The sequence below is a fragment of the Phoca vitulina genome, unplaced genomic scaffold, assembly GCF_004348235.1.
Source record: "Phoca vitulina isolate PV1807 unplaced genomic scaffold, GSC_HSeal_1.0 scaffold17, whole genome shotgun sequence".
Classification (NCBI taxonomy): domain Eukaryota; kingdom Metazoa; phylum Chordata; class Mammalia; order Carnivora; family Phocidae; genus Phoca; species Phoca vitulina.
Window position 1 is genome coordinate 27,154,049 of NW_022589720.1, and position 27,488 is coordinate 27,181,536.

The 27,488-nt window shown below is 38.7% G+C and overlaps 1 protein-coding gene across 1 annotated transcript in view; it reads right to left on the reverse strand.

Moving 5' to 3' along the window:
* Nucleotides 1-27,488, reverse strand: part of PRLR (prolactin receptor) — a 153,368-nt gene that overhangs the window by 58,586 nt on the left and 67,294 nt on the right. The gene's annotated exons all lie outside the window — the stretch shown is intronic.

The following is a 27,488-nucleotide window of genomic DNA, read 5'->3' on the forward strand; positions in this document are numbered from 1 at the left end:
GCAGGTTCACAACAAATGTTTGCTGACTGAATGAAACAATAAACAAAAGCTTAATACTACATGAAACAAAATTCACTTCTCTTAGAAGCACCTTCTTTATAAAATGAGTAAAAAATATAAGAAAGAGCCTACATTTCTGTTTATCAATGATAAAGGCAATTGGAATTAAGATAGGGGACTAAACAGGTAAGCACCCTCCCCTCCCAAGAATACCTGACATATTGTTTTAAAAAGTTATTTTATTGTATGAGAACACTTCACATGCTCTTAACAATTTCTAAGGGTACAGGATATTATAGTTGACTACAGGTGTAATGCTGTAGAGCAGACCTGTAGAAGTTATTAATCTTGCTTAATTAAAACTTTACACCCATTGATTATTAACTCCCCAATCCTCCTCTTCCCAGGCCCTGGCAACCATCATTCCATTTTTTGATTCTATGAATTTGACTATTTTAGATAAACAGAATCATGCAACATTTGTCTTTCTGTGACTGCCTTATATCACTTAGCATAATGTCTTCAAGGTTTATCAATGTTGTCACATACTGCCCAATTTCCTTTTTTTAAAAGGTTGCATAGTATTCTATTTTATGTATATACTACATTTTTTTATCCATTCATCTGTTAAGGAACATTTAGGTTGTTTGCATATCATGGTTATTGTGAACAATGATGCAATAAAATGGAAGTGCTAATATCTCTTCGAGATCCTGATTTCCATTCTTTTGGATATATACCCAGAAGTGGAATTGCTGAATCATATGGTAATTCTAGTCTTAGTTTTTTGAGAAATCTCTATATTGTTTTCCACAGTAGCTGTACCATTTTGCATTCCCACCAACAGCATGCAAGGGTCCCAGTTTCTTTACATCCTCCAGAACGCTTTTTTTTTTTTTGGTTTGTTTTTGTTTCTGTGTTTTTATAATAGCCATGCTGACAGGTATGGAGTGCTATCTCATTGTGGTTTTGATTTACATTTCCCTGACTACGAATGATGATGAACATTTTTTTCATATCTTTTGGCAATTTGTATGTCTTCATTTGGAGAAATGTCTATTGAAATCCTTAGCCCATTTTTAAATTTGGGTTATTAGTTTTTTGTTTGTTTTGGAGTTTTTTTGGTATCTAGTTGTAGAAATTCTGTCCGATTTTTGGATGTTAATTTCTTTTTTAAAATTAATTTAATTTTATTGTGTTATTTAAGTCACCATACAATATATCATTAGTTTTTGATGTAGTATTCCATGATTCATTGTTTTCGTATAACACCCAGTGCTCCATGCAGTACGTGTGTTAATTTCTTATCAGATATATGGTTTCAAATATTTTCTCCCATTCCATAGGTTACTCCATCATTCTGTTTATTGATTCCTTTGTTGTGCAGAAGTGTTTAGTTGGATGTAGTATCACTTGTTTATTTTTATTTTTGTTACCTGTGGTTTTGGTATCATATCCATGAAACCACTGACAAGACCAATGTCATGAAGCTTTTCATTTGTGTTCTTCTAGTTGTACAGTTTCAGGTCTTACATTTAAGTCTTTAAACCATTTCAAGTTGATTTTTGTGTTTGTTGTAAGATAAGGGTCCAATTTCATTCTTTCACTGGATATCCAGTTGTCCCAGGGCTATTTGTTGAAGAGACTATCTTTTTTTTCCCATTGTATATTCGTAGAACCCCTCTTGAAGATTGGTTGGCCATATATACTTGGATTTATTTCTGGTTTCTCTATTCAGGTCTATTGGTCAATATGCCTCTTTACACCAGTATCATTCTGTTTCGATTACTGTGACCTTTGTAATGTATTTCGAAATCAGGAAGTGTGATGCCTTCAGCTTTGTTTTTCTTTCTCAAGACTGATTTCATTATTCATGGTCTTTTTGTGGTTCCATAGGAATTGTAGAACTGTTTTTGCTATTTCTCTAAAAAATGTTATTAGAATTTTGATAGGGATTGCATTGAATCTGTAGATTGCCTTTGGCAGTATAGGCATTTTAACAATATTAAATCTTCTTCTTTTTTTTTTTTAAAGATTTTATTTATTTATTTGAGAGAGAGAATGAGAGACAGAGAACACGAGAGGGAAGAGGGTCAGAGGGAGAAGCAGACCCCCCGCTGAGCAGGGAGCCCGATGTGGGACTCGATCCTGGGACTCCAGGATCATGACCTGAGCCGAAGGCAGTCGCTTAACCAACTGAGCCACCCAGGCGCCCCAACAATATTAAATCTTCTAATCCATGAAAATGGGGGATCTTACCATTTGTTTGTGAGTTCTTTTGATTTCTTTCATCAATGTTTTGTAGTTTTTAGTATACAAATCTTTCATCTCCTTGGCTAAGTTTACTTCTAAGTATTTTATTCTTTTTGTTGCTATTGTAAGTGGAATTGTTTTCCTAATTTCCTTTTCAGATAGTTTGTGTATAGAAATGCAACTGATTTTTGTATGTTTATTTTGTATCTTGCAACCATACTGAATTCATTTATTAGTTCTAAGAGTATTTTTATGGAGTCTTTAGGATTTCCTATGTGTAAGATCATGTCAACTACGAAGAGGGACATTTCTACTTCTTTCTTTCCAATTTAGATGCCTTTTATTACTTTTCCGTGCCTAACTATTCTGCCTAGGACTTCTAGTACTATGTTGAATAGAAGTGGTGAGAGTGGTCATCCTTGCCTTTTACCTGATCTTGGAGTAAAAGATTTCTTTCTTCTTTTCTTTTCATCTTTGAATATGATGTTAGCTATGGGTTTTTCATATACAACTTTTATTATGTTGAAGTTTCCTTTCTATTCCTAGTTTGTTGAGAGTTTTTATCATGAGAGGATGATACATTTTGTCAAATGTTTTTTCTGCATGTATTGAGATAATCATGTGATTTTCATCTTTTATTCTGTTAATGTGATATATCACATTAACTAATTTGCGTATATTGAGCCATCTTTGCATTCCAGGAATAAATCCACTTTGTTATGGTGTATGATCCTTTTAATGTGTTACTGGATTTGGTTTGCTAGTATTTTGTTGAAGATTTTTACATCTGCATTCATCAGGGATATTGGCCTGTAGTATTTTTATCTTGTGGTGTCTTTGGTATCAGGGTAATCCTAGCCTCATAACATAAATTTGGAAGTGTTGTCTTCTCTTTCATTTTTTAGAGGAGTGTGAGAAAAATTGGCAGTAATTTTTTAAATGTTTGATGGAATTCACCAATGAAGAGGTGCCTGGGTGGCTCAGTCAGTTGAGTGTCTTTGGCTCAGGTCATGGTCTCAGGGTCCTGGGATCGAGAGCTGCACCAGGCTCTCTGCTCAGCAGGGAGTCTGCTTCTCCCTTTCACTCTCCTTCTATGCTCTCTCTCTCTCAAATAAATAAATAAAATCTTAAAAAAAAAAAAGAATTCACCAGTGAAGCCATCTAGTCCTGGACTTTTTTGGGGTAGTTTTTGATTACTGATTTAATATCTATGCTAGTTATATGTGTATTTAGTCTTTCTATTTCTTTATAATATAGTCTTGGTAGATTAACAAGACAGGGAACAAATGTTGGCAAGGATGTGGAGAAACATTACACCATTGGTGGGAATGCGAGCTGGTACAGCCACTCTGGAGAATAGTATGGAGATTCCTCAAGAAGTTAAAAATAGAGCTACCCTATGACCTAGCAATTGCACTACTGGGTATTTACCCCCAAGATACAAATGTAGTGAAAAGAAGGGCCATAGGCACCCCAGAGTTCATAGCAGCAATGTCCACAATAGCCAAACTGTGGAAGGAGCCCAGATTTCCTTCGACACATGAATGGATAAAGAAAATGTGGTTCATATATACAATGGAATATTACTCAGCCATCAGAAAGGATGAATACCTCCCATTTACACTGACATGGATGGAACTGGAGGGTATTATGCTAAGTGAAATGAGTCAATCAGAGAAAGACAATTATCTTATGGTTTCACTCATATGTGGTTATAAGGAATAGTGCAGAGGATCATAGAGGAAGGGAGGGAAAACTGAAGGGGAAGAAATCAGAGAGGGAGATGAACCATGAGAGACTCTTGACTCTGGGAAACAACTGAGGGTTGCAGAAGGGGGAGGTAGATAAGGGGATGGGGTAACTGGGTGATGCATTAAGGAGGGCACATGATGTGATGAGCCGTGGGTGTTAAAAGCAACTGATGAATCACTGAACACTACATCAAAAACAAATGTTGTACTATATGTTGGCTAATTGAATTTTTTAAAAAAAGATTTTATTTATTTATTTATTTGACAGAGAGAGAGTACAAGCAGGGGGCAGCAGCAGGCAGAGGAACAGGGAGAAGCAGACTCCCCGCTGAGCAGGGACCGCCATGTGGGACTCCATCCCAGGACACTGGGATCATGACCTGAGCCGAAGGCAGATGCTTAACCGACTGAGCCACCCAGGAGCCGGCTAATTGAATTTAAATAAAAAAATAACTAGAAGAAAATATAGTCTTGGTAGATTGTATGGTTTTAGGAATTTATCCATTTCTTCTAGATTATTGAGTAGTTTGGGATATAATTGCTCATAATAGTCTCTTATGGTCCTTAATATTTCTGTGGTATCACTTGTAATGTCTCCTTGTTTTATTTATTTGTGTTTTTTCTTTTTTCTTAATTAGTTTATGTATGGGTTTGTCAATTTTGTTTATCTTTTCCAAAAACCAATTCTTAGTTTCATTAATTTTTTCCATTGTTTTTCTATTTTCTATTTCATTTATTTCTACTCTAATCTTTGTTATTTCTTTTCTTCTGCACACTGTTTCATTACAGCAAAGATTAAGTTTCTCCCATAAAGGCCTTTATATTCACAAGAAGAAACACTTTAACAGAGGCCTTTCTTAAGCACCACTGTATTCATATATGGATGGCAACATTATTTCCTAATTGAGGGTTGGGGAACACCTCAATATCTTTGCCCATATGTGTGCCATCATTATAATTCCTCCTAAGAATATGAATCCAGGCATACATGTCCAGGATAGGGCACTACACATGCTGTCGATGGTTTAAGAATGTGCAATTTAATTCCTCTCTCTGCAGGAAAGGCTGGAGACCCCAGATATATAGGCTTAGAGTGATGAAAGGCAACCTCAGAGCTTCTCTGAGAGCACAGCTCTGACAGAACAACTATTTACTTAACCAGGCAATCAAGTTGGCTTTTTGGGCAGATTTAAGTCATGCCCTTATTTAGTCCCCCTAAGCCTGTCTGAAGCAGGACTTCTTTCATTCTTTTGGAAAGGAGTTGGAGAAAAACAAAAGAAGAGGGAAGTGGAGACATCCAACTGGCCTGGGAACAGGAAAGAAGCTCCAATCACCACACACACACACATACACACACACACACACTCTACTCCTATCTCTAAAGTTCTGGGGACCCAGAATGGGAATGGATGTTGGGGAGAAGAGTAGGATAGTGATGCCATCTCCTCTTTCCAACACTACCCCATCTGCCAAGCCATTAAAAGTCAGTCCCTTTTGTCCCACTATACATCACTGATTCTTCATATAGTTTTCCATTTCACAACTTCTTATAATAACCTAACTAGAAAGCACAGCCACAACTGGGAAAGGTTTACAATTGTTCTTGCTGCCAGGAGACCCACTTTTCTGCTGCCAGTTCCTGCACTGGTCACTCTGTCTGAGATTTACTCCTTGCTCTAGCGGCGCTGCTTTCGACTGTGCCTGAGTGACATCACTGCTTCATTTCTTTCCTCATTTCTGGAAGCATGAAATGTTTTCTCAGATCCATGGGGGTCTGTTAGCATTCCCATTTCAGGAATTATTAAACCAAAATTTTAAGATTTCTTTTTTGGTTGAAATGAAATGAAGATAGTTCAATCATTTTTCACTCAAAATAGATGTTGACAATCAGAATCTATGTCTTGGGAGGCAGAGTTTAACTGAAGCTGAATGGTAATGGGACTCATGATAGCTAAAAGCTGTGACTGTATGATTATTCAGGGTTAGCTGGGAAAAATGCTTTTGTGGAAATCAGGGCTGGGGCGCCTGGGTGGCTCAGTTGGTTAAGCAGCTGACTTTTGGTATCAGCTCAGGCCATGATCTCAGGGTCCTGGGATTAAGCCTTGAGTTGGGCTTCGTGCTCAGCAGGGAGTCTGCTTCAGGATTCTCTCTCTCCCTCTGTCCCTCCCCACCGCCCTGCTCTCTCCTTCTAAAATAAATAAATAAATAAATAAATAAATCTTAAAAAAAAATCAGGGCCTAAAATAAAGGATAAATTCCAAATCAGAAGAGGCAAACTTAACAATTTAGAAGAATCAGAATATAGAAGTCACTCAAAGCACTACTGACTTCCTGAGAAAAAGGCTTGTTTTATACTTGGACAAACATATTTTAACTCTAAAAAAAGAACATACATGGGACTAAAAGGCACAACATAAGGAATATAGTCAATGATATTGTAATAGTGGTGTATGGGGACAGTAGGTAACTACACCTGTGGTGAGCACAGCATAACTATAAACTTGTCAAGTCACTATGTTGTACACCTGAAAGTAATGTAACATTGTGTATCAACTACACACAAAAAAAAGAAGAGACAATAAAGTGTGGCAAAAAAGAGAAACAAAACCCAAAGGTTTGACAAATATGTATGGGCACTTTTTATGGAGCTAACTGGATAAAAAAATTGTCACAAGTGGGACATGTGAATGCATTTACTGTGGTAGAATTGGAAGAAAATTGCTTTTTAAAACTTCCTGAGAGGAAGGAGAGGAAAACGGTCGTGTAGTAGGAGGATGCTAGGCTCGTTTTATCCCATTAATGCAGCTAGATAACTATCAAATCATTCTAAATACCCCAGAAATCAACCTGAAGACTGACGGAACAAACTCCATAACTAAAGGGAGAGAAGAGGCCATATCAAAGTAGGGAGAAAGTGCAGAGATGTGGGTTTAGGGCAGAAATAGACTGTGGCTGCTGAGGAGGGGAGGGAGCCATGGTAGTGGAAAAGTGAGAGAGAGAGAAAGAGAGAGAGGGAGAGAGAGAGGAGCATATAGGGGAATGCACAAGGAGAACGTTTCCCCAAAGCCAATGGTTTGGCAGACAAGAGGGGCTGAATTGTGTGAGTTCTTACAAGCAGTAGGGCTTAAAGCCTGGAGTTTTAAAGGTCAGCAGCTTGGCTGGAATAGAGCCCAAAGGGCATTGCCCACTGCTCCTGGAGAGAAGTCAGGCAAACAACCGGGATGAACAGCGTGGAAATGGAGATCTGGGGAATGCCGGGGGCACACAGTGGGGAGACTGCTCTTCTCAGAGTGTGACCCTGACAGGCAGCATTGGTGGAGACGCCTCTCTGAGAACAAGGAGCTGGCTGGCACCATTTCCCTCCCCGACCACTCATCATAAACACAGAGCCACCCATGGGAAGCAGCACAGCACTGACACTGGCTGCCTAACTTGTTTATACCAAGGCCCCCCGGCCCCCACCCCGTGCAGTCTAGCAAGACTGCCCTTCTTAGTCATGCTTGCCTCAGTCCCAGTGCGGCAGTCCCCTCCCCCAGAAGACCAGCACAAACCCCTGCCCACAGCACGTTTCCCAACTAGAGGGAAAGGGCTTCAGTTCTGGTGGAGTTTGTGTCAGGTCTCATTTCATAAGCAGACCAGAGCACACCTACATAAAACTTGCCACATTCAGGCCAGAGACCAAACACTGCCCATAGCAGGCAAGGAGAACCTCTGCAGATGACTGGCCCGAAGGATAGAGCAGTCAAAACACAACAGCAGAGTACATACAGCACACATTGGAGACAATTTCTGAAGCAACAGGCCCTGGACACTACATGACCTTTTCTTCATAAAGCCATTGCTCTCAGGAGCAGAAGACATGGCTTTTCTAACATACAGAAGAAGGCAGAGACTTAGACAAAATGCCAACACAGAGGAATTTATCCCAAATGAAAGAACAAGATAAGGTCATGGCCAGATATGTAAGTGAAACTGATATAGGTAACATGCCTGATGGAGAATTTAAAGCAAAAATCATAAGGATACTCACTGGGCTTGAGGAAAGAAGACATCAGTGAGACCTTTACCACAGATAAAAGAGTTAAAAAAGAATCAATCAGAGATGAAGAGTGCAATAAAGGAGACTGGAAACAGACTCGAGGCAATGAACAGAAGCCTGGAAGAAGTAGAGGAATGAAATAGTCACGTAAAAGACAAAATAATGGAAAATAATGAAGCTGAACAAAAAGAGAAAGAATTATGGAACAAAAGAATAGACTTAGGGAACTCAGTGACTCCATCAAACAATAACATTTGCATTATAGGAGTCCCAGAAGAAGAGAGAGGAAAGGGGCAGAAAAGCTACTGAAGAAATAATAGCTGAAAACTTCCCTGATCTGGGGAAGGAAACAGACATCCAGATCCAGGAGGCACAGAGAACTTCCGTCAAAATCAACAAAAGCGGGGCACCTGGGTGGCTCAGTCGTTAAGCATCTGCCTTCGGCTCAGGTCGTGATCTCAGGGTCCTGGGATCGAGCCCCGCATCAGGCTCCTGGCTCCGCGGGAGGCCTGCTTCTCCCTTTCCCACTCCCCCTGCTTGTGTTCCCTCTCTCACTGTGTCTCTCTCTCTGTCAGAAAATAAATTTAAAAAAAAATCAACAAAAGCAGGCCAATACAAGGACATATTGTAATTAAATTTGCAAAATATAGTGACAAAGAAAAAATCTTTAAAGAAGCAAGACGAAAGAAGTCCTTAACTCACACAGGAAGACCCACAAAGCTAGCTGGAGATTTCTCAACAGAGACTTGGCAAGTCAGAAGGGAGTGGCATGATATATTCAAAATGCTAAATGGGAAAAATCTGGAGCCAAGAATACTCTATCCAGCAAGGCTGTCATTCAGAATAGAAGGAGAGATAAAGAATTTCCCAGACAAACAAAAACTAAAGGAGTTTATGACCACTAAACCATCCCTGCAAGAAATATTAAAGGGGACTCTTTGAATGCAAAGGAGAGACCAAAAGTGACAAAGACAAGAAAGGTTAACAGAAGATCTCCAGAAAACATGATAAAACAAGAAAATGATAATAAAATGGCAATAAACACATATCTATCAATAATTACTTTGAATGTAAATGGATTAAATGCTCCCATGAAAAGACATAGTTTGTCAGAATGGATAAAAAAGCAAGACCCATCTATATGCTGCTTACAAGAGACTCATTTTAAACCTAAAGGCATGTGCAGATTGAAAGTGGGGGTGTAGAAACATCACACGAATGGATGTCAAAAGAAAGCTGGAGTAGCAATACTTATATTGGACAAACTAGACTTTAAAACAAATACTGTAAAAAGACACAAAGAAGGGCATTATATAAACATAAATGGACAATCCAACAAGAAGATATAACAATTGTAAATATTTATGCACCCAACATGGAAGCACCCAAATACGTAAAATAATTAATAACAAACATAAAGGAACTAGTTGATAATACTATAATAGTTGGGGACTTTAACACCCCACTTACATCAATGGACAGATTACCTAAACAGAAAATCAACAAAGAAACAATGGTTTTGAATGACACACTGGACCAGATGGACTTAACAGATATAGTCAGAACATTCCATCCTAAAACAACAGAATACACATTCTTTTCAAGTGCACATGGAACAGTCTCCAAAATAGATCACATATCAGGTCACAAAACAAGCCTCAACAAATACAAAAAGACTGAAATTATACCATGGATGGGCCTTTTCTGACCACAGTGCTATGAAGCTAGAAGTCAACCACAAGAAAAAATTTGGAAAGACCACAGACACATTTAAGTTAAATAATATGCTACTAAACAATGAAGGGGTCAACCAGGAAATCAAAGAAGAAATAAAAAAATACATGGTAACAAATGAATATGAAACAACAGTCCAAAATCTTTGGGATGCAGCAAAAGCAATCCTAAGAGGGAAGTATATAGCAATACAGGTCTTCCTCAAGAAGCAAGAAAAATCTCAAAAAAACAACCTAAACTTACACCTACTGGAGCTAGAAAAAGGACAACAAATGAAGCATAAAGCGAGCAGAAGGGAGGAAATAATAAAGATTAGAGCAGAAATAAATGATGTAGAAACTACAAAAACAATAGTACAGATCAATGAAACCAGGAGCTGCTTCTTCGAAAAAAATTGTAAAAACCTGATAAACCTCCAGCCAGACTTACCAAAAAGAAAAGAGAAAGGACCCAAATAAATAAAATCAAAAAATGAGAGAGGAATAACAACCAACACCACAGAAATACAATTATAAGAGACTATTATGAAAAACTATATGCTAACAGATTAGACAATCTGGAAGAAATGGATAAATTCATGGAAACATATAAACTACCAAAACTGAAAAGGGAAGAAATAGAAAACTTGAACAAATAACCAACAAAGAAGTTGAATTAGTGATCAAAAACTCCCAACAAACAAAAGTTCAGGGCCAGATGGTTTCATAGGCAAGTTCTACCAAACATTTAAAGAGTTGATTCCTATTCTTCTCAACCTATTCCAAAAAACAGAAAAGGAAGGATAACTTCCAAATTCATTCTACGAGGCCAGAATTACCCTGATACCAAAACCAGATAAAGTCTCCACTAAAAAAGAGAACTACAGGCCAATATTCCTGATGAACATGGATGCAAAAATTCTCAATAAAGTACTGGCAAACCAAATCCACCAATACATTAAAAGAATCATTCACCACGATCAAGTGGGATTTACTCCTGCGTTGCAAGGGTGGTTCAATATTCACAGATCAATCAACATGATATACCACATGAATAAAAGAAAGGATAAGAACCATATGATCATTTCAATAGATGCAGGAAAAGCATTTGACAAAGTACAACATCCATTCATGATAAAAGCCCTCAACAAAGTTGGTTTCGAGGGAACAGACCTCAACATAATAAAGTCCATGCATGAACAACCCACAGCTAATATCATCCTTAATGGGGGAAAACTGAGAGCTTTTCCTCTATGGTCAGGAACAAGACAGGAATATCCACTCTTACCACTGTTATTTAACATAGTACTGGAAGTTCTAGCCACAGCAATCAGAAAACAAAAAGAAATAAAAGTTATACAGAAACAATGAATCATGGATCACTACATCAAAAACTAATGATGTATTGTATGGTGACTAACATAACAATAAAATTAAATTAAATTAAAAAAAAAGAAACAAAAGGCATCCAAATCGGCAAGGAAGAAGGAAAACTTCCACTTCTTGCAGATTATTTGATACTCTATACAGAAAACCCGAAAGACTCCACCAAAAAACTGCTAGAGTTGACACACGAATTCAGTAAAGTTGCAGTATACAAAATCAATGTATAGAAATCTGTGGCATTTCTATATGCCAATAATAAAGCAGCAGGAAGAGAAATTAAGGAATTGATCCCATTTACAATTGCACCACAAATAATAAGATACCTAGGAATAAACCTAACCAAAGAGGTGAAAGGCCTGTACTCTGAATCTATAAAACACTGGTGAAAGAAACTGAAGAAGACACAAAGAAATGAAAAGACATTCCATGCTCATGGATTGGATGGACAAATATTGTTAAAATGTCTATATTACCCAAAACAATCTAGACATTTAATGTAAATCCCTATCAAAATATCAACAGCATTTTTCACGTAACTAGAACAAACAATCCTAACATTTGTGTGGAACCACAAAAGACCCCAAATAGCCAAAGTAATTTTGAAAAAGCAAAGTAAAGCTGGAGGCATCACAGTTCCGGGCCTCAAGTTATATTACAAAGCTGTAGTTATCAAGACAGTATGGTACTGGCACAAAAATAGACACATTGATCAATAGAACAATAGAAAACCCAAAAATGAACCTACAACTATATTGTCAATTAATCTTTGACAAAGTAGGAAAGGATATGCAATGGGAAAAAAGACAGTCTCTTCAACAAATGGTGTTGGGAAAACTGGACAGCAACATGCAAAATGAAACTGGGCCACTTGCTTACACCAAACACAAAAATAAATTCAAAATGGATGAAAGACCTAAGTGTGAGATCTGAAACCATAAAAATCCTAGAGGAGAACACAGGCAGTAACCTCTTTGACATCGGCTGCAGCAGCTTCTTTCTAGATATGTCTCCTAAGGCAATGGAAACAAAAGCAAAAATAAACCATTGGGACTTCATTAAGATAAAAAGCTTCTGCACAGCAAAGGAAACCATCAACAAAACTAAAAGGCAACCTACAGAATGGGAGAAGATTTTTGCAAATTTTTATCTGATAAATGGTTAGTATCCAAAATATATAAAGAACTTATAAAACTCAACACCAAAAAACGAATAATCCAATTAAAAAATTGGCAGAAGACGTGAATGGACATTTTTCCAAAGAAGACATATAGATGCCTAACAGACACATGAAGAGATGCTCAACATCACTCATTATCAGGGAAATGCAAATAAAAACTACAATGAGATAATGAGATATCACCTCACACCTGTCAGAATGGCTAAAATCCACAACACAACAAACAACAGATCTTGGCGGGAATGTGGAGAAGGGGAACACTTTTGCACTGCTGGTGGGAATGCAAACTGGTGCAGCCACTCTGGAAAATAGTATGGAGTTTCCTCATAAAGTTAAAAATAGAACTACCCTATGATCCACAATGGCACTACTAGGTATTTACCCAAAGATTACAAAAATACGAACTCAAAGGGATACATACACCCTGATATTTATAGCCGCATTACCTATAATAGCTGAACTATGGAAACAACCCAAAATTTCATTCATTCCACTGATGAATGAATAAAGAAGTTGTAGTATATATAAACAATGGAATATTACTCAGCCATAAAAAATGAAATCTTGCTATTTGCAACCATGTGGATGGAACTAGAGAGTATTATGCTAAGTCAAATAAGTCAGTCAGAGAAAAACAAATACCATGTGATTTCACTCATATGTAGAATTTAAGAAACAAAACAAACAAGCAAAGGGGAGAAAAAAAGAGAGAGAGAGAAACAAACCAAGAAAGAGATTCTTAATTATAAAGAACAAACTGATGGTTACCAGAGGGGGAGGTGGGTGGGGGGATGGGTGAAATAGGTGATGGGGATTAAGGAGGGCACTTGTCGTGATCAGCACCAAGTGATGTATGTAAGTGATGAATCACTATATTGTATACCTGAAACTAACGTAACACTGTATGTTAACTAACTGGAATTAAAATAAAAACTAAAAAAAAAAAAACAAATAAAAACGATACTAAAAAATAAAACCTCATGAGAAAAATACGTAAAATACGTTTATGTTTACAACACAGATAAATAAACAACAGAAAATAAATCATAGGTTTAATTTTCCACTCATTTTTAAAGGAATAAACTTGGAAAGGTGTTTTGACTAAATTCTCTAAGTATATGGCATTAACTTAAGTTGGAAAATTTTATAACCCATTCTCTTAAATATTTCAAGTTGTCTTTTCCTTAATAGCAACTATTTTGACCTTAATTATTTAGAAAATTGTTTTAATTTCAACTTTACTTTGTGTAATCAATTAGATGTTGATCAACTGCCTTATACATACTAATAATATTCCAACCGTTCAATTTTGGTTGAATTTCCAGGGTATAGGTTTTTGCTGTTGTTGTGTTTATTTGCTTAGAATTAGTGAAACTTTTTGTGATGCCAGTAAAGGGAGTAGAAGGTTTGGTTCTAGCCTCGCTTGAGAAAAAAAAAAAAAGGCTCAATGTTACGTGGGGTAGATAGTCATCGCTTACTGCAAAATAGCATGTAAAGTGAGGAGGGGCAAAGATGGGAGACAGTGGGTGATGCTGGACAGATTTGGAGCGGAAGTCCAGCTTCAGTGCTGATTGGTCATGTCAATTTGGACAAACCTTAATTTTTACGAAGTTGGGTTTTTCATTTGTAAGAGAAGACAGTAATGTTTACCTGATGGGGTTGTTGTGCGGATTAAATAAGACACTGTATGTAAGCACAGGGCACATGGTACGTGTCCAATAAATACTAGTCCCTTTCCTTCTCTCAGAGAAGGGAGAGATTTTAGAAGCCATTTAGTTCAAACTTTGATTTTAAAATAGAAAATTCTATAATTTAACAGTTTAGCAGAATTTGATATTGCCAACAAGGGAATCCCTAGTTTCACATTTAAAATACCATTATTTGTACTTAAGCATGGAAAAGAGATAAATGATAGGTAGTACGTGTGTTTGGGATTTAAGAAGTACATATTCATGTCGAATTTTAAAGATGCAAGACATACATATAAAAAATAAACATACACACAGAGTTTCTTTAATATTTAAGGACTGGTAAGCCTTCAAAAGTTTCAGAAGAATGCCAGAAGATGAACTTGAGAAGTACAACTTTGGGCTCTAAAATAGTGCTTCGGACTTCAAAGCACCAAATAAGTGAAGTTGGTGATATTTATCTACCATGATGTAACTAAAATTCTTGGAATTCAAAATGTTGTGCTGCTTAGTAACTTTCCTTTTAGTATAATCATCTTGCAGCTTAGTTTACATCTGACTGACCTTAAAAGACCTGAGATTTCATTAAAAGGTAAAGTTATCATCAGAATACCTATTGACAGTTTTGCTTGTGGTTTTGATAATATCTCTGTTTGTTCCTTTTGGCTCAGCCAAATATGGTATGAGACATCTGAGGGCTGACTGGTTGACCTAGTTTGCAAGACCTCACAAAGCCATATAGCTGTAACAAACTAAAACCTATGATAATAATCCTGTAAATTCCAGTTTTTGCCTGCATACACATAAGATACTATGTGGGATAGGCTAGCAGACCACTAAGTTTCTTACACAATTTCTTGTAGGGGTTCTTGTCACTGTGGCTGTACTTCAAAAGTTAGAGGTCTCACTGAAGAGCTTTATCAATCCTGAGTTTTAATTTTACCAGCTATACGTTTACTTAAACACATCTTGAAGATATTTTTATATCTTATAAACATTTCTTATTATTTGCTTTTAAATAAGAATTTGCCCTAAGTTCTTAATAATTTAGAAAATTCCAGTGGGAGATTTGGTGCATTGGATAAACCAAGGTTAAGAGTGATTTTCTACACACCCAAAGTCACTTAGGAAGACAGCTACCCAGGCAAAACCACAATATCATTACTTCAGTCTATCAAAGAGCTCATTTCTTCCTCTTCATTCTTTCTCACCAAGGAGTGAGGATTGTCCTATGGTTTTCCATTAGAAAACACAATTTTCTAATTGAAGACTGAAACACAAACTGGCTCCACAAACAGAGCTCCTGCTGGTTTTTGTTCCTTTCATTGTTGAAATGTGGTTACAAGCTCTGCTTTTGGAAAATAGGAGACTTCTGTCCAGACTTATCTACATTTTGCAGCCTTGATATCTAAATTTCTTTTTAAAACAACAACAAATGGAATTGGGCTGTAGAATCGGGCTGTCAGACTAATGATGCATGATTACTCTAAACTGGATTAAAGCCATTTAATTTATCACACAGTTTATTGCCATGGCAGTGTCCAATTTAATAGCCACCATCTGCATTTTCTGGAAATACAGCTGCATCCCCAATAGTCTGTCATGAAATTATGGCCACAAAAGGGAAGATAGATGATGAATATTGAAGGAAAAGGGTTTTGACTATAATAGTGTATAAAAATGATAAAACCACTATCCTGGGAGGTAACGAGAGGAAAAAAAGTCTTATTTCATATTCCTTGGAGGGGACAGTGTAGGATCTGTCTACCCCTTCTCCCCCTTACCCCCACAGGAATCAGTGACAAAGCAACTGAATTTTTAATTGGTTTTCTGGAGTAAAATCATATGCTTTTTGAAGGTAGCTGAATCATTTCTGGGAACTAGGTCTTGATGCGTTGCACCTAGTAGGCATCAAATACATATTTGTTAGATGGATGAAGGAATGAAAGAACTAATTTGACAAAGTACAGAAACCAGCACTGATGGGAATTACAGGATTTCACCATTCAGGCAAGATCTCTGAAGCTGTGATAGATATTATTGCCCTTTGCCAGCATTTCTAGCTCTATTTTCTCAGTGGGCTCACAGGAAGACCACACTTGCTTGCTCCATTAAATGTAGGCATGGCTTTGTGAGCCATGAAATGTGAATAGAAGTGACTTATGTTCCTTGCGCAGGTGGTATGGGATCTTCCATGCTGCTCTTCCTCTGTAGCCGTGATTTATAGAGTCATGAGTGATGTAGAGTCATGAGTGATGTGTAGAAGCTGCGAGATGGAAGAGGCAACCTGGATTGCTAGGCCAACAATCCACTCTGGAGAATTGCCTGGATCCACAGCAGACTTTGAGCATGAAATAAGCCGATGCATGGCAGATGGTATATTCCAAAGATGATCATGATGGCCCATAATATCGCCCATCCAACAGGCTCTTCTTCAGTGTGAGTTTACCATTCTCCCACCAGGAGGTAGACTCTTATTTCTCCTCTCCTTTGAGCTGAGTGTCTGAAGTGATGTTTCACAACTGTGGAAACTGGGTCAGAAAAGGCCAGAAAGCTGCTCTTGCAGCTTTAACTCTCTTGGAACACTGGCTCTCTGCATGCTCCCTCTCTGAATCCAGCCACCACAGGCCCCAAGCCGCACAGAGAGTTCACATTCAGGTGCTCTTGTTACGAGTCCCAGCGAGTCTGAGTTATTCCAGCCAGGCACCCAACCCGTGAGTGAAGAAGCTTCCAGATGATTTCAGCCCCCAAGCCATTTGAGCGTTCCCAGCGGAGACCCCAAATATTATGCAGCAGACACAGACATCACCATTATGTTGTGTCAGATTTCCTGACATGCATAATTTGTGAGCATAATAATATGATTGTTATTTTACACCGCTAGGTTGGGACAGTTCGTCATAAAGCAACTGGTAACTGGAACATACCAATGGAATTTGTTTGTTGCCACACTATAATTCAGCCCATTTTAATACAAAGGTGTGTTTTTCTTTTTTTGAAAGTCAAAAAACATAAATAACAAAGATAAAAAATAACATTTTCAGTTTTTGGTAGTAGGGCCCTAGATGATACCACCACAATGGGGAAGTTTTACAGGCTTAATCTGTGTGATCCATTCTCTTTAACTATAAACCACATTCCCAGTACCTCATTCATGTATGCAAGGTTTAGTAAACAATTTACTGGTGCACAGCAATTTTTATTGTTTCATCCAGGTGAGATTTATTCTGTAAATAACTGTATCCCTCTGTACCTCAAGAAAACAAATGGTACATTGGAAAATATTTACACATGATAAAATGCTATGCAGAAAACTGGGAAGCTCAAATTTTGGAATGATTGATACTTCAGGACCAGCATCTAAGCCATTATTATATTAGATGTAAGCTTCAGATACTGCCATGTAAGTTGGGACACTTCTTAGTAAATGTTGCTCCTCCCCTTCAAATTATTAGCACAAAAAATTTTAACAAAACCACTAGAACAATGTAGGAGTTCACATCACATTATATTTAGAAGCACAGATGCCAGGAATGGAAAAGCATAGAATAAAATTGCCAATATTGCACATAACAATAGTACTGATTAGCCTAATTTAAAGGTTCTACAGCTCTAGGGACAAATGGACGCCATGAATCCACACTAATGCCAGTATTGTCTGAGTAAGGTCTATTTTGCAGCTTCTTAATTAAACATTTTAGGCCAATTTTCATTATTCACAATGTGTTGGGAGAGATGTATCCCAGAGAAAATATAAAATTTATATTGTTAGTTTGCTGCAAAGGCAAAATAAATATTCTAACAAGGGAGAAAACCAATGCAGAACAAGGAAGCAACTATACACTGAAGACAATGATGTATATTATGATTTCCTGTTTTTCATATCTCACTCACAGCAATAAGACTGACAGAATGGAGAGAAGTATATAAAGGCCCACTAGGTTGATGTGCACATTTGCCAAGTTATCAGACAAACAGAGGCAAGCTAGGGTATGGAAAAACAAGAGTCCTTGCTGATAGTAATATTGTTTTCATATTTGAAGGACACAACCTTCATAGAACTTGCTACTGGCAAGATCTGGAATTAAATCACAGCTCCTCTGTTAACTTGCTATTTGACTTTGAGCTAATAACTTTCCTAGGTCTCAGTTTCCTTATCTTTAATATGGGGAGAATAATATCCATCATGCAGGATTATTTTGAGGAGGGGTAATCATGTGTATAAAATGCCTAGTATATTGTGAGCACTTAATAAAGGGTGGTTGTCATATTTTAATAAGAAAGATAATTAGCAGAAATCTCTCCAACAAAAGCCACATGCATTAACCTTTGGAGTTTGTTGCTTCTCAGTTATTTGCTGAGAGAACTGTGATTTAAATTTAGGCAAAGGCTTTGGAATGTCCTCTAGTTTAGCCCTTCCTTTTGCTCCTGGGGCCACCTCATCGGAGATTTCCTCTCTCAAAAATTATGTAATGACCAGTCTCAAATCTGCCCGTTCAGGTCTGTGGGCCAGAGATTTAGAATCCCACGTATGAAGCTTTATTCTACACAAAAGCCATATGCAGAACTAAACAGTAAGCCCAAATTTCCTTCTGGGCTTTCATCATCAACACTGAAATGATCATTTTTATATAACAAACAAATGAAGGAAATGATTCGCCAGCCAATTTTCACACACACAGCCAGTGTTGCATTCTAAGAAATTCTTTCATTTGCTCAGGGTGGGTTGCTGTTTTTGTGATTGTCTTCCCCCTCCTATTTCTCCCTCGTGTCTCTGCCAGCTGACCCCATCCTTCTACCCCATTATACACACACACACACACACACACACTATTATTTCTGCAAGCCTACAGGAAGCAAGCTGCCCTGTCCCTGTTCTAAGGATAATGACTGCCCATTTGATTAAGTCTGAAGCAGTAGCCAAATCCCAGGTATCATCCCAGGTTGGTTCCCTCTTACAGCAAAGCCTGCCGATGAGGTTCCTTACCTCCAGAGAGAGCCCTGCTGATAGATTTCAAAATCAATCACGCAGGGTTGACAACTCCCTTCATTGGCTTTGATAATAATTTTCTCTGATGCCAGAGGATTTGCTAACTCCTTCAAACAACTGCAGTTCACCAAAATTGGATTCTAAAGTTTAGGATTAAATAAAATACATGTGAATATATTTACTGTGTCAGCTAGAAGGAATGGTTTCCAGGAAGAGGACTCATAGAATTGCCGATCTCTTAAGCTGGAAGACCTCTTTGAAGTAAAGGCGTCCAACTTCTTGGTTTGCATTTGAGGAAGCAAAGATTTTGAGAGCTAGAACTGGAAGCTCAAATAATTTAAGGTTTAGAAACTCTGGAAGGCTATGAAAATAATGTCTCAACTATTTTAGTGCCCAAATACTTCATGAGACATTTTTAAACTTTACAATTGCTTAGTCTTATATGGTCCTTCCTATACTGTACTTATTTACTTATGTAGATATTTATTCTTTGCCACGATCACAAAGGATTCAAGGTTGTGTCCTTCAAATATGAAGACAATATTACTACCAGCAGGCATGCTTGTTTTTTGAGCTGTTTTCTCAACAGGAGTGATGGATTTCCACTCTCTTGTCCGATCCATGTTGCAATCAATTCCACTCATTTGTGAAGCTGAGGTGAAGTGTGTGGCCAAGAAACAGAGTGAAGATAATTTGTGAACATACACAAAAAGATCACCTCATTAATTTCAGAATATAACCAAATGAGCTAACTGGTTTTACTTCATCAAAATCATAGCTAAAAAAAACACCCCATCATAAACTGTTCATAGCAAGGAAGAACAATGAACAAGAGTATAAATTATAATATGGGTAAGACCAAATATTTGTTTAAACTTCTGCTTAAATGGAGGCCATTAGTACTTAATGACACCTGGGATTTGGATGCTGTTTCAGAGCTGACGAAATGGGCAACCGTCATCCACATTTTTAAGATGTGGGAACTGAGGCTTGAAAAAATTAAAGGTCTTGCTGGAGATCCCAAAGCTAAGAAGGGCCATGCCCAGGACTGACGACAGGACCAAGCGCTCATTCTATGGTACCACAGTAATTTCAGGGACTGCCCTTTTGATTAAAGGCATACAATGAAGTTCAAAGAAAAGATATTTACGATTTTGCAAACAAGTTCTGTCCAGCTGTGAATACTAGTGTACAAAAAACATACACATGTATGCAGTTCTACACATTGCTTGCATAGGCAGAACAATACAAGTTTATCTCCCTTCTTATTTAAAACCTTTTGCTTTTCTTGTACTTTAAATCATCCAGAGGCCTTTTATTGGCTGCTGCCAGTAATACAGTTTCTAATTATGTTCACTCCTATGTTACGGATAAACAAAGTAAATAAAACTTTTGACTTCATCTCTCCAGTTACTCAAGCCAAAAACCCCTGGAGTCATCCTTGACTCTTCTCTCTCTCCCCTCCAACCCACTGGCAAATCCTGTTAACTCTACCTTTAAATGAGATTTAAAAATGAAACCTCCTCTCACTTTCTTCATTGCCACTGCTTTGGTTAAAGCTATTGCCATTTGCCTGGATGATTGCATTAGTCTTCTGGCCGGTTTCCCTGCCACTGTCTTTGCCCCTTGCAGTCTATTTCCAGCACCAGCCAGTATGATTCTTTTAAAACATAAGTTAGATCCAGAGGACATGAACAGACGTTTCTCCAAAGAAAACATCCAAATGGCCAACAGACACATCACTTGGCATCAGGGAAATACACATCAAAACCACAATGAGATACCACCTCACACCAGTCAGAATGGCCAAAATTAACAAGACAGGAAACAACAAATGTTGGTGAGGATGTACACTTACATTGTTGGTGGGAATACAAGCTGGTGCAGCCACTCTGGAAAACAGTATGGAGGTTCCTCAAGAAGTTAAAAATAGAACTACCCTATGACCCACCAATTGCACTACTAGGTATTTACCTCAAAGATACAGATGTAGTGAAATGAAGGGGCACCTGCACCCCAGTGTTCATAGCAGCAATGTCCACAATAGCCAAACTGTGGAAAGAGCCCAGATGTCCTTTGACAGATGAATGGATAAAGTAGATGTGAGATACACACACACACACACACACAAACACACACACACACTGGAATATTACTCAGCCATCAGAAAGGATGAATACCCAACATTTACATCGACGTGGATGGAACTGGAGGGTATTATGCTAAGTGAAATAAGTCAATTGGAGAAAAACAATTATCATATGGTTTCACTTATATGTGGAATATAAGAAACAATGCAGAGGATCATAAGGGAAGGGAGGGAAAACTGAATGGGAAGAAATCAGAGAGAGAGACAAACCATGAGAGACTCTTAACTCTGGGAAACAAACTGAGGGTTTGCTGGAGGGGAGGTGGGTAGAGAGATGGCATATTTGGGTGATGGGCATTGAGAAGGCCACATGATGTGATGAGTACTGGGTGTTATACAGAACTGATGAATTACTGAACACTACATCTGAAACTACTGATGTACTATATGTTGGCTAATTGAATTTTTAAATTACTTTTTTAATTTAAATTCAGTTGAATTTAAATTAAAAAAATAAAACATAAGTTAGATCCTACCACCTCTCTATTCAAAACTTGCCAATGGCTTCCCATCTTGTTCAAATGAAAGTCCAACTCATTATAATGACCAACAAGACTTTTCAGGATCTGGCTTCCAGAACTCTCTCTGAAATCACCACTCCCCTCACATGTGCCCCTCCGGCCTCTCTCATCTCCTTGATGCTCCTGGAACACATCACGCATGTTCCTACTTCAGGGCTTTGCACTCGCCACTTCTGCTGTCTGTCCACAATACTCTTTCTTCAAATACCTTCCATGGATTGCTCTCTCAACTCCTTTGGTCTTTTCTCAAAATTACCACGTCAGTGGGTTCTTCACTGGTTCTTTTCTTTGACCCAGGCAAGAAGGGCAACTGTCCTAGAACTCCCTCTTTAGAGGGCACGGCTCTCATTCATCCCTTTCCAGAGGGGCAAGGAGTATGTAGGGCTAAAGTGAGGTGCCTACCGAGAACCCACTCCCTTTCCCCACTCTTAGAGAACATTCTGAGTAACCAGAGTTCCCTGTTCCAGTGGCCCAACCCTACTTCTAAGACCGTAAGGCCAGTGGGCACATTCCTAAATCTGAGAGGAGGGCTGAGAAGCAGCTGTTTATGGGGTGTGTGCATGGAACTTGGACTTGTGGGCTGGAGCATCCACACACATGTGTTTGAAAGCCTTCACGGCACAGGACCTTGTTTTAGGTGGGAAGAGAACAGGTGGGAGTGGGGAGGGACACTGGCTAGAGGCAAAACACTTCACATTCTAGTGCAGTGCTCTGAGGATTTGAAAACTCCAAATCTGAGCATGGCCTTCCAAGATGTAAGAAGGTACACGGTCAAGATGGGAAGACAAGTCTATGATTGATTTCATAGTTTATCAAGTATTTAGACATACAGCAAGCAGTCCTTTACTTGTACCTTTCCCCCAAGCCTTGCAAATACTAGAGGTGTGTCTACCTTTCCATGACTGCTCTATTTGCAATTGCTTCTTTTTCCATGGACACTCCATAATTCTCCTCCTTCCTTTTTATTTTCTCTTTAGCACTTATCACCATCTGATATACTATTTGTTTAGTTTATCTCCTACACAGAGAACATAAGTTCCATTGATGGTATTTGCTGCTATTTCCCTAGCACTAAGAATAGCCCCAGCACATGGTAGATAACTCAATAAACATCCGTTGAATGGATGAATGGTTGATGGCTATCCTCTAATGAGCACTTACCATTTTACATGTGTTATGCCATTTAAATTTAACTAACCCTACGGGCCTACTATTAAAAAATCCCACTATTATTTCCATTTTACAGTGTAGTCTCAGAGGGTTGGTGTAAAAGAAACAATATCTAAGGTGGTTTGGATTCAGCTTTCCTCAAAATGTCAAAAATATTAATTCCTTTATCCTTCTGTAAATAAAACTTTATGTAGCTGGGCCGGGGGCAATAGCTAGGATCTGAAATATGCACTTCTTCCCCAAGTATGGGGGCAGAACTCTCACTGGCAATCCAAATTTTTATCAGCACAGTATCTTCTTGACTTCCTATGCAAGGCATGGATTTTTGGGGGACCTCATGGACACTCCAGGGAGGCTGAGGTACAGATGCTATCATATCCAGTCTGACTAATCACTTCCTGGTTGATGAGATGTCTCATCAAGGGGAAGACTTGTCCTTCTTCCCTTAACAGCAGCGCTTGGTTGTTCTTAGGGGTTGCTTATGCCACATTCAATATAAGCTCAGAATATAGATCAGATAGTTGGGCACAGGATTATTGCATGTCCATGCTGGACAGGACCACGGGGCCCATTCATTCCAACACCTCGTTTTACTCATGGGAGTCTGGGGTTCCAAAACCCTCAGGCTTCTACTTAGAGCACACTTAGCCTCATCTTTTGAAAACCACTGAAAGGCCTAAAGAAGGTAAGGAAAGATCCAAAGGAGTGAAATCCTGATGATTTTATCTTTTTTTTTTTTCCTAGAGATTATAATTTCTCTTCTTGAAAAGTCATCTGTCTTCCCATTTTAACCTTGCTTTGGGTAAGTTTTGGCTGTTTTTAAATTTTTTTTATTGTTATGTTAATCCCCATACTAAGTTTTGGCTGTTTTTAAAGGGAACCTTAAAAAATGCTTTTTGTGTGTGTGTTCTAATACCTTCTTCCCAGCTGAGGAATCTACTGATTAATTTTCCATTAAACGTTAATTAAAAATGTATTACTTTCTCGCTTGGTTCTTGCCATGGTATGAGGCTTCCTCTGCAAGCCATATATTTGCTAGCTTTACACTTTGAGTATTTAGAGAACCCGTGGGTTGTGCTGAAAACGATGATCCTTTTGTCAGAATTAAGGCAGGCTTCTGTAAGGCAGTGATGGTTAGTACTGGCATCAAAGTCTTTGCACTATCTAAATCCCCATGATAGCAGAGGAAGATGAACTCTTTTATCCCTGTCGTCTTTGACCCACAGTGAGCGGATCACCAGCACCTTGAGCAAAAACCATAGCCCACTGCAATTACTTGCATGTTGCTGTTTATGTGCTGCCCTCCTGAACTAGAGCATGAGAGTAATGAGAGCAAGAAAGCGCCTCTTTCATTTGTATTTCTTCAGCTCATAACTCAATGAAAGGAAAGAAAGACAACCAGGGAATGGAGAAAGAATAAAGAAATATCTAGAGATAACTGATGATTCACCAGGTAGCTTCTGATTTGCTTACTCTTTATGAAAGCCATGTTTTTGCTAAATGCAAATGAGTAATTTACTAGTGTAGTGCACAGCCTTTTGTTTTGTGTCTGTCCCACAAAACATTCTTTCATTATCCAAACCTCCTCCTGCTCACTCCACGTGATTCTAGTAACACTGAACAGGTAAACATCTGGCCTATGCTTAGCTAATCAGAGTATTCCAGAACTCACTGATAAGTCCAAGGGTGAACATATGACTGAAGCAGGGACAAGTGAGGTCTTTTCACAGAGACAGAAATAGATGCTGGGAGAGAAGCTCTTTCCTTTTGAGACTGTGAGTTGCAAGGACCCTATGAGTCTGGAAATGCCAGGGTCCAGCTTTCTCTACACATAGAGAAAGCCTGTCAGAGGATGAAGCCAACACAGATGAAAGCAGAGATAAGACAAAGGAAAGGAGAGATGATGTTTGCTTCTTAAATAACGGATGCAATTATGTCTAAAGATCAACATAGTTTTTTCAGACTTTTGAGCTAATAGTATTTATTTTTTTGTGTGTGTATTTATTTTTGTTCAGTCAATTTGAGTTGGGTTCTATCACTTGCAACCAAAAAGTCCTGATGACCATAGATACCACAATAGACAACATTGTACCAGCATTAGTAATTCTCGTGAGGTAGTATCACGTGTGACAAGATTGTAAGAGCAATATGAGTTAGTGGTCCTCAGGGCCTTGTATCCCAAGGTAGGGGTCTGGAGTATAGGTCTGGTGATCCACCCATAGCCCTTCATATGTGGTGGTTCCAGCCAAAAGTCACCAGTGTGGCAACTAACTGATGTGATATCCTTTAGCCTTCTCTTGGTTTCCAGAAAACCTTCATGGATCACTCTTTTCCTCTGAGGGCACTCCAGTCAAGAAAGGAAAAAGAGCAAAAAGCATTATTATCTTAGTTTAGACCTACTGCCCTCATCCAAGTCAGAAAAACCACAGACCTGCATCTGCTTATTCTCAACCCAGAAAAAACTTTGCGTTACCAGAAGACTGTCCATCCTTCTGATACAAACAGTGTCAGTAGCAGAGAAAGCCCTTGGATTTGAAGAGAATGCTTGGCTGAATGCTAAGTGAGCAAACAAACCAGGCCTGTCCAAGGAATGGGCTACTAGCACTCCAACTGATCCAAGAAATGTGGCAGATTTCTTGAGGCAGTTACTTACACACAAACCAAGTATTTCCTTTCATTGCAAACATGTAGTCAGTGATGTTAGCAAGGAGTTTGTGGGCATTTTCTGTATTTTCCACGAAAGCCATGTTAACAGGCAACATTTATACTCTCTTTTGACTGATGTCATTAAGTACAGTCCAAACCACCACCACTCACTGATAATATAATTGGCATTTGTGACTGAGTCTGTGTTTGTCAGAAGGAATTCTTCCCCTCTGTCTTTTTCTAAGTAAGTCCTATAACTTTCGTCATACCTAGAATGACTTTTATTACATAAGACACTTCATAGATGAAATGTAAAAGTGACCTAACTTCACAGTCTAATGTGACAGCACCTCTGCAGAGGACAAATGAGTGATATTTAAGGTTCTTGGGTGTGGAGTGGAGACAGAGAGAATGGGTATCATCTAGAATAAAGGATCCATTCCCTCCTGGGCTGAGATATGTTACTCTACAATAGGGGTAGGCAGCTCCTGCCCCAGGCCAAATCCAGCCCACCATGAGCTAAGAATGTTTTTACATTTTTAAAGATTTTATTTATGTATTTATTTATTTATTTGAGAGAGAGAGAGAGAGAGAGAGTGCACGAGCGAGAGCACACTCACAGTGAAGGGGAGGGAGTGGGAGGAGCAGGGCAGGGGAGGAAGAGGGACAAGCAGACTCCACAATGAGTACAGAGCCAACGTGGGACTCAATCTCACAACCTTGAGATCATGACCTGAGCCAAAATCAAGAGTTGGCCGCCCAACTAACTGTGCCACCCAGGTGCCCCTGGTTTTTACATTTTTTTTTAAAGATTTTATTTATTTATTTGACAGAGAGAGACACAGAGAGAGAGGGAACACAAGCAGGGGGAGTGGGAGAGGGAGAGGCAGGTTTCCCACAGAGCAGGGAGCCCGATGTGGTGCTCGATCCCAGGACCCTGGGATCATGACCTGAGCCGCAGGCAGACGCCTAAATACTGAGCCACCCAGGTGCCCCTGGTTTTTACATTTTTAAATAATTGAAAAAAAAAATCCAAGTTGAAACAATATTTTGTGACATGTGATAACTGAAATTCATATTTCAGTGTTCATTAATAAAGTTTTATTGGCATACAGCCACACCTATTCCATTATGTACTGTCTGTGGCTGCCTTAATGCTACAGTAATGGGGTCGGGTGGTTGCGACAAAGACCATATGGCGTGCAAAGCCAAAAATATTTGACTATCCAGCACCTAACAAAAATAGTTTGCTTACCCCTACCTGACAAAGGTCTTTCTTCCAAGGCTATGGATTATGTTGCTCTCCTTTGCCAGCCATCAGAGAAGCATAATGATGCAATGAGAGAGCCGCCAATTCTCACCCCAGCTTCCTGCCCAGATCCTTGTGTGACCCTAGAAAGTGATTTAACTCCTGTAGGGCTTTGCTCCCCTGCTCTTGTCTTCTATTACAGAGTTGATTACAGCTCTAAAATTATTTAATCCCACAGAGGCCTGATGCTGTTTGCAAAGGGATGAACTAGATGTTTGGATGCCCCTTCATCAAGACCACAGATTACTGCTAGGAAAGTGACCTCTGCAGGATCATCATTCTACCAATGAATACGGTACTATTCTTCAGAGGCATTCTGATCCCTAAAGATACAACTCTACCCTAATGACTTTATTTTCAAAACTGTGGCTGTAATTACAGAAGCAAAGTGCAGTAGAAAATTGAAGGAACTTGCTGAATGGTATCCAGCTCACTAAATGTTTTGTCCTGAAAATATCTGACTGTGGCATAAGTCATAGAAGATACATTAATTCTGTCTAATTGGCAAGGCTCCTTGCTTCATCAGGCAAGCTTCTTTTCATTTTCTGAGGGGAACAGTGCTGACCTGGGATTATCTGCATAAATGCCTCCACTGTCCTTTTGACTTGGCTGATGAAGACCTGGCCAGAGCCTGCACACTTGGCCATGCAGAGAGATCCATGCTGGAAACTCAAACTTTACAGAGGATAAATTTGCC